The sequence below is a fragment of the Gopherus evgoodei genome, chromosome 2 (assembly GCF_007399415.2).
Source record: "Gopherus evgoodei ecotype Sinaloan lineage chromosome 2, rGopEvg1_v1.p, whole genome shotgun sequence".
Taxonomy (NCBI): domain Eukaryota; kingdom Metazoa; phylum Chordata; order Testudines; family Testudinidae; genus Gopherus; species Gopherus evgoodei.
In genome coordinates this window covers 258,493,374-258,507,819 of record NC_044323.1, presented here as the reverse complement: position 1 = coordinate 258,507,819, position 14,446 = coordinate 258,493,374, and the positions used below count along the sequence as shown (strand labels likewise).

At 44.0% G+C, this 14,446-nt stretch overlaps 1 protein-coding gene across 6 annotated transcripts in view; it reads left to right on the top strand.

The window, feature by feature from the left end:
• Nucleotides 1-5,894: 5,894 nt before the first annotated feature.
• Nucleotides 5,895-14,446, top strand: part of RNF19A (ring finger protein 19A, RBR E3 ubiquitin protein ligase) — a 90,116-nt gene continuing 81,564 nt past the window's right edge. The window contains exons 1-2 of one of the 6 annotated variants that reach the window (XM_030553576.1): nt 5,895-6,269; nt 10,742-10,901. The gene's annotated coding sequence lies outside the window, so the exon portion shown is untranslated. Of the gene's footprint in view, nt 6,270-6,426; nt 6,521-6,593; nt 6,676-6,747; nt 6,832-10,741; nt 10,902-14,446 lie in introns of those variants that run through there. The other 5 variants (XM_030553580.1, XM_030553578.1, XM_030553581.1 and 2 more) reach the window with 5 other exon arrangements.

Below are 14,446 nucleotides of genomic sequence, written 5' to 3'. Positions count from 1 at the left end.
TAGCTCCACTCTTATACATTCTCTTAGACTTCTGCGTTGGAAACGATAAAAAACTAAACAACTAAATTAATAACATTTATCCGCCGACCGCCATTATGAACGCAAATACACATTGTTTGAATGGGTGACACTAAAATTCGAAACTGACCAACAGACAACTGATGTAGCCAGTAGCATTATGATGTATCATAATGACTTCATGGTTTTGTCAGTAAAACCGACATGGATTGTGCAATAGCGTCAATAAATGTCACTTACCTAGTTATACCTTACATTTTTTTGCCACTTTTAGGGGCCCCCTTCCTTGTGGGGCCCCCTCCGATTGGAGGGTACGGAGGGTGCTCGCTACACCTCTGCCTGATGGCTAGATTTAAGAGCTTGTTATCAATTTTTTGTTACCCATATGGGTACTTATGAATTGTGATCAAGTCATCCCTTAACCTTCATTCTATTAACTAAACAGATTGAGCTCCTTCAGCATGAGTGGCGCATGAACTGCCCATTCGGGGAGGCTAGGCCTCAGCCCTACCCCTTCTGCCTGAGACCCCAGCCTTTCCCCACCCCTTCATCCCTCCTTCCCTGCTGCAGCCCTGAGCCCCCCACCCTGGGCCACCCTGGCCAGCCCACCTGAGTGCCCCAGGCCCTGGTCTGCTGGTCAGGCAGCCCCAGCATCCCCAGTCCTGGAGCACCAGGCAGCGCAGCCCTAGCCCCCTCAGCCCCAGCCCCTCAAGTCCCAGAGCATTGGGCAGGCGGCCCCAGTGCCCTCAGCCCTGGAGTACCAGGCAGGTAGCCCCAGCACCCCTAGCCATGGAGTGCCAGGTGGCAGAGCTCTAGCACCCTCAGCCCCGGGCAGCACAGCCCCAGTGCCCCCAGCTCAGAGCACCAGGTGGGCGGCCCCCATGCCCCTGGCTCCAGACTGCCAGGTGGGTGGCCCCAGAGACCCCAGTCATAGAGCGCTGAGCGAGTGGCCCCAGCACCTCCAATCACAGAGCACTAGGTGTCCCCTTTGCCAGGCAGCCCAAGCACCAGCCTAAGCTGCCTCGAGTCCCTAACCCCAGCTCACTTAAGAGAAGAGGAGCAGCCTGGTCTGGGGCCACAGGGGAAGAGTGGGAAGCAGGAGGGGGCCTCAGGGCATAGAATGGGCAGGGCCATGTCTGGCTGTTTGTGGAGGTTTAGCCTCCCCAGGCCTGCAATACTCACTGCCCATGTCCTGGAGTCTATCACTATGAGGTATATTTTGCAATCTTTTAAGAATTCTTGCTGCTCTTTTCTGGACCCTCTGCAGTTTATAAACATCCTTTAATTGTGGGCAGCAGAAGTGAGCACAATATTCCAGTAGTGGTAGCACCAGTCCCAAATGCAGAGGTAATATAATCCCCCTACGCCTATTCAATATGACTTCCTAGTCTTTTCCAGAGATAGTGCTTCCCAGGATAGAGTAGCTCATCCTGCAAGTATAGCCTTCATTCTTTGTTCCTAGATGTGTATCTTTACACTTGGCTATATTAAAATGCATATTGTCTGCTTCTGCCCATTTTACCAGGTGATCCAGAACACTCTATATCAATGACCTGTTCTCTTCATTGTTTACCACCACCTCCAACACCCCATCATTTTTGTGTCATCTGCAGACTTTGTCAGTGATGATTTTGTTTTCTTCCAAGTCATTTAAAAAACAACATTAAATAGCATACGGCCAAGAACTAGGCCCTGTGGGATCCTATTAAAAACAAACTCACTCAGTGATGATTCCCTGTTTACAATGACATTTTGAGACTTATCAGTTAGCCACTTTTAAATCTATTAAATGTGTTCTATGTGGATTTTGTACTGTTATAGCTTTTCAATCAAAATGTTTTGTGGTATCAAGTCAAATGCATTATAGAAGTCTAACTATATTACATCAACATCTTTATCAACCATGCTTGTAATCTCATAAAAAAAATATCGTTAGTTTGACAGAATCTATTTTACATAAACCCATGTTGATTGGTGTCGTCAGATGTTCATCTGCGTGTGTGTGTTCTTTCTGCATTCTGCACTGGCTCTGATTAGATAGCCCGTACAGCGGACCTTGATCGAACTGCCCAATAAGACCACAAGACCTGTTTTATTAGTGAAGGAACTCGGTCAGGTTTATTGCCGACAAAGCATGGTCCAAGCTCCCCTGTTCAATGTCTACAGTTACACTAGCACATGTAGGCCCATGACAATGGACACAGCTCAGTCAATGGCAAGACTTTCCATTGCCACCTAGGCTGGATGAAGGGTTAAGGCGAGGTATCCCAACATTTATAGACTGACACAAACAATCTGGGATCAACAACTTACGTGTCAGCTTATGTGTTTCATGACATGTTTGTTACCTCCCCTTGTACTTTTCTCGTAATGTTTCAGACAAAATATCCCTATTTACCACCTGGCTTTGTAATTTTACTCCTGATATTTCAGACAAAATATCTGTATTCATCACTTTTGTCAAACCATTTTATCATATGCTAGGTTGGGGTGTTCTTGTGCTATCTTGCTGGAATGTGTTTACATATTCAGTGTGTTTTAGCAATGCTAGAAATAGTGGTGCTGAGTTCGTGTACTGGACACTGACTTGCAGGCAAGCATATGATTTTGACAGGCCGTGACTGTTGCTCAGAGCATAACTTTTGCTAACTTTGATTCAGGCCTCAGGCATTGCACCAGACTTATGCTTCAGGCTCTCTCTCTTTACTACAAGTAGCATTAATTACATTATCCTCCTTTAATTCTAATTGAATCATTATTTTGCCTACAATCGCTCTCAGGCTGCCAGGCCTATAATTACCCTGGTTTACTCTTTTAAAATATTGGCACAACATTAGCTTTTTTCCAGTCTTCTAGAACTTCTCTGGTGTTCCAAGAGTTATTAAAAAATCAACATTAACGATTCAGCAAACTCCTCGGCAAGCTCTTTTAAAACTCTTGGATGCAAATGATCAAGATCTGTTGATTTAAAGATGTCTAACTTTAGTAGCTTCTGTTTAACATCCTCCTGCGTTACTATTGGAATGGTAAGTGGGACAGATATGATTTCATTATATAAAAGTGGAAATGTCAAGTATAGTTGTCCAAGCCAAAAGATGGTTTTGTTTTAAAAAAATTTTGCCATCATCATCCTTGTTACTCAGCCCATAACTGAATCATCTTCACTCAGTTCTCTCTTAGCAAACATACCCAGGCTGTGTCCAAATCTTTCCCTTCCTTCCACCATAACATTTCTAAGATTTGTTCTTGCTGCTAAGACAGCCAGAACTCTTGTCAAACAGCTCATCATCTCTTGTCTTGACCATCATAACCTCCTTCTCTCTGGTCTCCCTAACACTCACACAGAGACCTAAGGGGAAGGAGGACCCTCCAAACTATTTACATAGTCATGATTAGGAGTGGTCTTGTCCCTATAGCAAAAAAACCCCACAAACAGAATCAACAACAGCAAAAAACCCAAACCCAAAACACCACAAACAAACAAAACATGCTGAACCATTTATATGTACACAATTTATATTCACCACAGTTGACCTTACCATTACTACTGAGATGACCCAGTGACTGGCAGGGCCGGCTCCAGGCACCAGCGCAGCAAGCAGGTGCTTGGGGCAGCCAGCGGAAAGGGGCAGCACGTATGGCTCTTTGTTGGCAATTTGGCGGTGGGTCCCCCAGTCCCTCTCAGAGGGAAGGACCTGCCACCGAATTGCTGCTGAAGAATGAAGCGGCGACGGTAGAGCTGCCGCCGAAGTGCTGCCGATGGCGGCTTTTTTTTTTTTTGGCCACTTGAGGCGGCAAAAATGCTGGAGCCAGCCCTGGTGGCTGGATGAGATCAGCTCATGGATGAAGAACAGCTGGTTGCCCTCCTCCATTCTCTACAGTAGAGTCTACACTGACTTCCCAGATGATTTCAAATCAAGTTCAAGGTCTTGGTCCTTATCTTCAAGGCCCCCAATGTCCTGGGCCAATATATCTAAAAAGCCTCCTAAAACTCAGCAGTGAAGTCTTTAGTTGACAGCTAAGCTCCTCAGATACAATGGAACTCTCAACAGTAAGTGTAAAGCTCATTTGTGCAGGAGACAGAGTTTTCTCAGGGGCCAGTCCAAGACTAAAGAACTCCCCCAGGAACTAAGGGCCATCATAAACCTCACCACTTTCTGTTCCAAGTGCAAGGTGCATTACTTTGACCTTGCCTTCTGTAACATAAACACATAGCAACATGTATTTTTAAAACAAACAATCCCCAAAACTATTCCATTCCCCCAACCCAAAACAAACAAACACTAAACACAGTACCCTACAAAAACAAGACAGTCCACTGCACACCTTCTCTCTCTGGGGAAAAGAGGAGAGAACAAACAACATGTGACAGATGTGTAGTCATGTTTCTTAATGCACTACTGGATGGCACTGAGTATGGTATAAAAACCTATGCAGAACAGAATATTTCTAACTGCAGTATTTAAGGACAGTCATGGAGGAAAGGTCCAAGTAAAGAACAATTCTGGAAAAGATGAATATACAGAATAAAGAAGGGCTAGAGAAAGGCAGGATGAGGGTTAAAACATAGATAATGTAAATTGTCTTGAAAGTGAATTATATCTCTGAATAAGGTGAGAGAAGAGTAGAGGAATATGATAGTATAGGAGTGGAGATCAGTGGTGGCAAACAAAGAAATATAAGTGGGTTGTGAGGCCAGGTTTGCAGGAAAGTGAGCACATTTGAGGTTATAATTCCAGACATAGGGAATAGCATGAAAGAAGGCATGAAGATCAGTATGAGAAGAGATAAATGAGACAAGGGGAATGGGCAACATGCAGAATGTAATGGGTGGGCAGATGAGATGTAGGCAGATGAAGAGCTAACCAGTCTTGAAAGTGAGTTAAAAGCATTTGAACTTTTTCTGAAAAAAGTCTGGGTATTGGTTAAGGAACTTGCATGGTGTGATGTGGTAGAAGAGGCAGATGATTACTTGTGTTGCCAAATGTTGGAATCTGGGAGGCCGGAGGAGATTACAATAAACCAAATGAGAGAGAACAGTGGTTTGAATCAGGGATTTGGCAATAAGTACAGAGAAGTGACAGATTTTAAATTCTGCAAGGATTGATAGGAACATAAAACAAGTGCTGACAGAACATTCCACTGACTGTGGAATTGTGCAAGAAGAAACAAGACTTTTTAAAAATTATTTTGAAAGTTTATTTTTGAAGCAACAGTATGAGGGATGGAAATGAAGGAAAAGTCTATATTTTGCAGCATGTAGTTGGTGCTAATAAAATATATGGAGCTATACCTATCTCATAGAACTGGAAGGGACTCTGAAAGGTCAGCGAGTCCAGCCCCCTGCCTTCACTAGCAGGACCAAGTACTGATTTTGCTGCAGATCCCTAAGTGGCCCCCTCAAGGATCAGTACTCAACAATGTTTCCCTACAGAAATGCTCCAATAGTTCATTCTTCTCACTGCACTTTTACATCTTAATGGATATGAAGTCCACAGAATAGTAAATAATTACTTTGTGTCGGTGCTGCTGCAGGCAAGACTGAAGTCCCTGCACACTAGTTCAGTAGTGGTTGCATAAATTAACAATACTATTGCCCTAAATCCTCTTGCAAATAAAGTAAACTGCTCCCTTTCCTCCTTTCTTTTCAGTTACTGCTGGAGTGGCCAAAATGCAGCCTATGGAGTTCTATAAAGCAGCCCCAGACTACTTGGCTGGAGACCTAGCATCAAATGCTGGGATGGGAGCTGTAATCTCCTAAATGGGTTAGCACTTTCTTGTTTGGAGTTTATCTAGTGGGACCAGTCACCACGGTATGTGTTGTGGTATTGAGAAGTAATGCTGTGTCACCTTCCCGCCTCAAAACAGCAACAAGCTACCACCTGGTGACAAGTCAGGACAAGACAGTGTTCTGGTTCCAAAAGCTGGGAGGAGTGCTAAGTAGGGCCGGCCTGGGAGTGGTGCTAGACGGATGCATGCACAGGCTTTTTCCTTCTTTAAGACAGGGAGCGCTGCCAACTCTTGTGATTTTTATCATGGATCTCACGATATTTGGTATTTTCCTTTAAAGCTCCAGCTCTTGGAGTCGTGAGCGTTTGTTTTTAACAAATCAGGGTGCTTGTAGCCCTATTCGTTGCGGGGGGGGGCAGGGGGCACTTGAGAAGACAAAGTAGAGTCCCAAGACCCAGCAGGCAAATACAAGGACCCGTCAAACTGCTTGTTTTCTAGCAGCTCGTGATTTGAACCCAGTGGTAAGTGTGAGGGAGGGAAGAAGGGCTCCTGGCTTTTGAACGCCTGGGGGTGGCAAGCGGCCTGTGCTGTGCGGGGTGGCAGGCAACAAGTCACCGAGCTGGGAAGTCAGTGAAGCTGTTAATGTGTGTGTGGCGGGGGTGGGGGGCTGGCTCGCCATGGAAACAGCCAGCCCCAGCAGCTCACGTTACCCCGCCCGCAGCCGGGCGGCAGGACGAGCGGCCTCAGGGCACAGGGCCCCGCCGCGTGTGAGGTGAGTTCCGCGCGTGGGGGTGGGGGCTCGGAAACCAACCAGCTCGGCCCGCCCCGGTCCCGCAGCGCCGCCTCCCGCCCCTCCCGCCTCACACACAGACGCTTCCTGCGCGGGGCCGGGCGCAGCGGGGTCGCGCTGCCGCTGCCGAGGTAAAGGTACGGGGGGCCGGCCTGGCGCGGCCGCAGGGGCCCCTGCTGCGCGGGGAGCTGCCCTGACGCGGCCTCCGCGGCGTGCCCGGCAGGGAGCCGCCCAGAGCGCCGGGGAGGCGCGGGCGGAACCGCCTCTGGGCAGGGCCCCTCGGGCCGGGGTCGGTGAGTGAGAGGCTGGGCAGGTAGCGCGTCCCCAGACCCCGGCCGGGATCCCCGCTGCGCCCGGGCGCTGGCAGCGGAGCAGCGTCCTGGCAGCCGGAGGCGGCGGCGGCTCCTCGCATGACTGGCGGGTGAAGTCATCGTGTCCATTGTCTCCCGCCAGCTCCCGGCCCGGGCGCCAGCGGGGGGAGCCCGGGCTGCGGCGCCAAGGGGGGCGCGTCCCCTTCCCTCGCCGCACACAGCCGGGAGCTCCGCCAGGGCCGAGCTGGGGCGCGGCGGCCCCGTACGGGGTGGGTCAGGGTCTGCAGGCGGGAGACGGGGCTGGGAATGGCCAGCGGGTGGGGAGACGTTACCACGTTACCAGCCCTTTGCCCCGATTTGCCGTTAATCCCCAGGCGGAGAGAGGGACCCCCCCCAAGAATCCTTGTGGGGAGCCTGTAGGACCCCCACCTAAAAATGGATCTGGAGCAGCAACTAACACGCCTTTCGAATTGAACCTTAAAAGTAACCCGGGGTGGAGAGCAGGAAAGAGATTAATGCCCCCACCACAAGAGACTGGATTACATCTACTTAAGACCTGTCATGCACCCCTGGCACGGTGTAATGGGGGCAGTGCTAGTGTAGACAAGCCTCCAGGGGCTGCTGCTGCTGGCATGTTTAACATGTAGACCAGTTTGGTGTGTGGTTAAGTGGCTAATGCCCCTTTGGTGCCTTGTCTACACTAGCATTTTTACCAGTGGGTTTGCAATGATGGTAATGTAGGAGTGGGAGATTTTTCCCAAAAAAGTCTGATGTGGACATAGCCATGGAGCCTTAAAATTAGTGGGTGAGGGTGTGGTTGGGGTAGGAAAATAGAGCTGGAAACACGAACAACCTTAAAATTAAATATCCAGGTAGGAATTCTGAGACCCAAATGACTGTGGGACGTGAACCAGTGCAGGTCTGAAGGCGGGATCCCTTGGGGCTCCACCCATAAATAAGGACATAAGGGGCAGTTCTGCTGGGGGGAGCCTCCTATGTCTTTCACTTATGTTTTAAGAAGCAAGATGTAGAATGCTAGTATCTGCATGGAGCAAACAAGCAGGGGAGGAGATTGGCATTGGTATTCTTGAGGATTCTTAATACAATATGATGATTACCACATGGTGGGCACAACAGCTTTCATTTCTATTAATGTTTTAACAGGTATTGGTTTTGATTAGTGTTTTATATCCGCTATTACTCAAAATGTGATGCTAATCATCACCAAGGTTAAAATCATGAAAAGGGCAAAGTGTATTTGGGGAGTGGGGAATTGCAGGTCTCAATGCTGCAGATGTGTCTAATCAGAACCTTTAGATTTTCTTATTTTATTTCCCTGGATATTTTTCTTTTGTCCCACTCACCTCCAATAAAGCTTCTAAAACTTTACTGCCAGTGGAAAGGCTGGATTTCAGTATATGTTGACCTACTTTTCACTTTGTCCACTACAAAGGAAGATTTTTCAGTTTAGTAGTGTGATTGAGAATTAAGTGTTTTAATTCACTTTTTTTGAGAGATCTGTCTTGTCAGCTGACCTGTAGATCAAATTGGAGGGGTCCAAATGGAAGTAAAATATAAAATGGAAATTGCACAAACTGACAAAATTAATTTGCATCTTCAGAAATGGTGATGGCCCTATGTGACTGAACTGTTTTGATAAATTTTACTCCTATTGAGTTGTGAAAGTGTAAATACAGTTAAAAATCAGGAAAACATGTAGGCATTTTGTTTTCTGTATTCCCTGAAAATTAGTGCTGTTTTTGCATTTTATTCAGATTGGAAAATGAAAATAAACTGGTCAGTTTCACTTTCTCATGCACAGGCAGTAATGCTGCTGCTCTTTGGGACTACAGTTCTACAGAAAAAGGCTTATGTTTAAAAAAAAAATTAGTCTTGAAATTAGAAAAATCTGGCAAACATTTCTAATGTGTTTTCAAACTCTTATTTTTGAACAAAATATAAATATTAAGGTAAAATGTAGTTGTTGCTTTTAAATGATTTGAAGTCTAGTGCCTGGCTCAAGCTCTCTGAATTTCCAGCCATTTTTAGCTTTGCAGAAATGAGGATAGGTTTGATCATTAATTCTAAAAGTAGGAACTGAAAAATAACTGTCTTGTATGCAGAATGGCAGAACTTGTATGCAAGAGTCATCAGAATTCTTAAATTTCTATTTAGTGATGACAGCAGTGGATCAGGAAGACGGAAGGCATTTGACAGATGTAAATGTATACCTTTATGAAGTATGTCTGTCTTAGCCCCTGAGTGAACATAAGAACGGCCGTACCGGGTCAGACCAAAGGTCCATCTAGCCCAGTGTCTGTCTACCAACAGTGGCCAATGCCAGGTGCCCCAGAGGGAGTGAACCTAACAGGCGATGATCAAGTGATCTCTCTCCTACCATCCATCTCCATCCTCGGACAAACAGAGGCTAGGGACACCATTCTTTACCCATCCTGGCTAATAGCCATTTATGGACTTAACCACCATGAATTCATCCAGCTCTCTTTTAAACACTGTTATAGTCCTAGCCTTCACAAACTCCTCAGGTAAGGAGTTCCACAAGTTGCCTGTGCGCTGCATGAAGAACTTCCTTTATTTGTTTTAAACCTGCTGCCTATTAATTTCATTTGGTGACCCCCTAGTTCTTGTATTATGGGAATTTGAAGACTTCAATAACTCGGACATAGGTTAGGGGTTTGTTATAGAAGTGGATGGGTAGGGTTCTGTGGCCTGCTTTGTGCAGGGGGTCGGACTAGATGATCACATTGGTCCCTTCTGACCCTAGAGTCTATGAATCTATAACTTTTCCTTATCCACTTTCTCCACATCACTCATGATTTTATATACCTCTATCATATCCCCGTTTAGTCTCCTCTTTTCCAAGCTGAAGAGTCCTAGCCTCTTTAATCTTTCCTCATATGGGACCCTCTCCAAAACCCTAATCATTTCAGTTGCCCTTTTCTGAACCTTTTCTAGTGCCAGTATATCTCTTTTGAGATGAAACCACATCTGTATGCAGTATTCGAGATGTGGCCGTACCGTTAATTTATGTAAGCGGAATAATATATTCTCAGTCTCTATCCCCTTCTTAATGATTCCTAACATCCCGTTTGCTTCTTTGATCGCCTCTGCACACTGCGTGGACATCTTCAGAGAACTATCCACGATGACTCCAAGATCTTTTTCCTGACTCGTTATGGCTAAATTAGCCCCCATTGCATTGTATGTATAGTTGGGGTTATTTTTTCCAATGTGCATTACTGTACATTTATCCACATTAAATTTCATTTGCCATTTTGTTGCCCGATCACTTAGAATTAACAAAATGTTATGAGTGCTTCCTATCTTATTTGTCCAGTATGGTAGAGCAACCTACTTACATCTTATGATCCACTCCCCACCCCCACTTTACCCTTTTGTGGTGCCCACCACAATGCTTTTGTAGGCAGGACATCTGAATCCTTGCTTTGAGTCTAGTGACAAAGGGCTGTAAGCTTTCAAGTGCAGCAGCTACTTTTTTTTGCACCCATATCCTCTTATGCCCAAGTGTATTGTCTCTGATATGTTGTTAATTTACTCTGGCCCTTGGTCAAAGGTCTAGAAATCATTCTCTAACTTGCACCCTGAGTTATAATGCAGTATGCTGTTGATAAGTCACCAGATTTTGGAGGAGAATTTTTAATAATTAAAACAGGAGCTTAGACACACAAGCACTTAAATTCCAAAGAGTTTGGTCTGACTCCTAATCTGTAATAGGAGCCAAGATTCAAACTGATTCTTGCTTACGGTTAATAAAAGTTCTTCAGAGGACCAGTTCTAATGTTCATGTTTGTGGTTGTTTACTCATAAGGGAGCTAATTTCTACTTTCCTTTCCCTCTGCATTTATTCCAGCTGTAAGTTTCCAGTGTCTCTTCTGCATTAGCTGATGGAAGATGTGTAACTGTGGATGAACCAATGCACGTGCACAACTTCAAGATAAGAATGGTGGTGTATGTTGTATTGCTAAGTACCACTGACTTGCACATGGAGATAAACTTCCACCAAGAAGGTGGTAAGACGCTTTACATTTTGTTTTTCAATGACTTGTGCATGTTTTTATTTTCTGTACAAAGAGGCTACATACATACCTAGTATGATACAGTTTTTTCAGTACATCTAATTAGTGGCAGAAGGTGACTTTTTTTTTTCTTTGACTCATTAGAGTTATATGCGATTTGCCTTCTTGATACTCGGTCTTCCATGGTGTGTGTGTGTTAATTATTAATCTTGAGTGAGGACACTTTCAGGAAAAACACAAGAGATATGGCTATCTCATTTCATTTGTAGATTTCCATTATTCTGGGCCATACAATAAACTAAAAATAAAAAAATGGAAAAAAATCAGTAGCCATGTAAGTACTAATCACTTATCAAATATAGATAAATGACCCAACCTAGGATCTTCCAAACTAAAGACCATTGCTAAAAAGAATACAGTTATGATCCCATATAGCCACTACCCTCAGTACTTTCCTTATCAGAAGGGGAAGATTGGTAACATTATTAAAATGTAACTAAATTCTGGTACTCTGTAAACCCTTTTCACTGAAAACTTTAACGTCTGAACATTTTTTTGAGCAGACAGATATTTTCATTAACTTTCTGTAGTGATGTAGTACATATATAGATTCCATGGTAATATGTCAGTCAATTGATTTTTGTTTTCATCTGATCACTTCTAAATTCTAATTTCTGTGACCACCTACCACCATTACATGCACAGTTTTTTCCTTGTCAGAGAGGTAGCAGCCAATCTAAATGAAGAGTTTTTGTGTGTCTGGAGGGGTCAGTCTTTCTTTTCTCAGTAACGTTCCCCTCTCTAACTGTTTCACTTGTATTTTTGACAGTTCTTGTGCACTGTGTCATAGTTTTTACATTCAAAATGGTGTTTCAGTAGCACTCTGCATATTTTTTTTTTCTTTTAGTGAAACACCACTTTTTTCATTTTTTGGCTCAAGAAACTAAAAGAAAGAAGTAGAAGACTTCCAAAGAGAACCATAAATGCATTTGTATATAAATAGTATGTTGCAGGCCTTGATTACAGTCTCTTTTGTGGCATTTACACTCAGGCTGCTGTTCAGAGGAACCTCATTAGTTTCCCATTGAGCCCAATATCTGTACTATCACAGACTGCTCCTTAAGAGAAGCCACTGAGCACACACATTCCTTTGCTGAGGTATTGGAAGGGCAAAAATCCCATCTTGATCCTTTGCAGCGTCAGGTAGATGTGAGATAGGAGAGGCCTGGTGTGATTTCATAGCTGAATGAAGCTTTCCTAGCAACCAAGGTGGAACTTTGACTCTAATCCCTTTACTTGACGTTCCCAGAAGGTGCAATATACTTCTAAGGAAGTCACAAACCCTACCTTCAACTAAAAGGTTTGTTCTTGAACTCAAAAGGCTAAAATGCTTCCACTCCTTCAGCCCTTTTCAAAGAATGGGAAAGTTTACAGCAGGGGTCGGCAACCTTTCAGAAGTGCTGTGCTGAGTCTTCATTTATTCACTCTAATGTAAGGTTTCATGTGCCAGTAGTACATTTTAATGTTTTTAGAAGGTCTCGTTCTGTAAGTCAACATGTGTAACGTGGCTAACAGGAATTCTAATAAGTGTACACAGGTGTTGCTTCATGTTCTACAACATCCCCTCTCCGGAGGCCAGTGTATCCCTAAAGTGTTACCTGTAAACTCTATGGCACCCCACCTTTACCCTTCCATGGGCTCAAGGTGTAACCAGTTAATTTAGGCACCCTCCTCCCCCACCCCCTTCCTAGGGCTCCGAGAAAAAGGAACCTACCATTACCCTGTTCCAAAGGCTCAGGGCCATCCTTACTCAGTTCCTGGGGCTCAAGGCATAGTATTCTGTGGACTTGTGGGGCCTTTTACCAGTGAAAGAACCTTACACAATAATATCCTTAGCTTCTGTTTATTAACAGTTACCAAAACAGAATGCACACACTAAGCATATAACGCTCACCATTCCCAATAAGGCAGATGAACTTTTCCTAGTGGCCAGTCAGGATCAGGTTATCTGGGGACTCCAGCTTCTGCATGATATAGCTGGTAGGGTGTTGAGGTCTGGCAGCTCTGATCTTGGGTTGTGTCCTGGAGTTGGTTCCAAAGAACTTCCTTTTGGACCCCAGTTTATGTAGTTAAACTTCAGTCCTGCTTAGCTATACGTTAGCCAATAATTTTAAAATAAAGTACTACAAAACAGTATTTTTAACCAATCCTAGCCCATTACGAAACAATTCTTTATCCAATCATACCCCACCGCCTTAGTTGATATAAATCTTGCTAAATTGTTTCTGTCTGTTGCATAACTAATCAAAGAACCAGACAGAAACCATACAGACAAACAACAGAGAAGTAGGGACCATAAAAATAAAACAATAAAGAATTATAGATTTCACATTCACAACTTTGATAAGTGGTTCCTTGCCTGACAGAATGCTATCAAAGTTTTCTTTAAATATCTTAAGATTTGTTTCTTTATCTGGTGATGGTGGGTACTATTGGGACAGGAGTGCCACCTTAACAGCCTGATATTTCATTGTTTTAATGTAATTTAGATGGAATGTGAGGATGAGACTTTCTGCTTCTTGGCTTATGGCTGCTGCTGTCCTAATGTAGCTGCAGAAAAAGACTTCAAACCTTACAAAACATGTCTTCAAAAAGAAAATTGAAGGGTGAAGAAAAGTTTCAAAAGGAAAATTGAAAATCCATCAGGGATGGAGGGATAGCTCAGTGATTTGAGCATTGGCCTGCTAAACCCAGGGTTGTGAGTTCAACCTTTGAGGGGGCCTTAGAGATATGGGGCAAAAATTGGTTGGATGATTTAATTGGGGATTGGTCCTGCTTTGAGCAGGGATTGGACTAGATAATCTCCTGAGGTTCCTTCCAACTCTGATATTCTATGATCAGGAATCATGAGTTTGCTGCAGCTCTGCTTATCATAGCTGATGGTTCCTGTATATTTTCTAAGTGGTTCTTCCTGGACATATACTTCATTTTATCTAAATAATCTAGAAAATGCTCTATAAAATACCTACTGGCTTTTAATATGTTAATTGTCATAGCTCTGGACTTTCTATAGCTGCCAAACAATATTATGGCCATCTCATTTGTAGTCCCCTGGATTTTCTGGCACATGGAGGGTGGAGCTTTTCTTTTAAGCTAAAGCTCATCGCCCTTCCCTTCAACAGTCCCACATATTTTGTGAAGGAACTAAACTATGCCCTCAAGGCTGTTTCTGGGGAATTCTCTTCTTTTGTCCTTTTCACAAGTCATCAGTGATACCAAGTTTTGGGAATTTTTTTTTTTAAATAAGTATCAATTTTAGCAGTCGACCACGTAATCAGATGATTTCATTGAGAGTAGATTAGCTGTTTTTGATGGAATCTGGGCAAAAATTATGCTTTCTAGTTTTGACGAAAAGGTATTTTACAGAATTTGACACTTTTTTTCCAAAACGGAAAATTCCTTAACTGCCAAAGCTCCCAAGACATCAGCGCACACGAATAGTTCCTAGGAGCCACCTTTACCCTATTTAATTTTTGGAG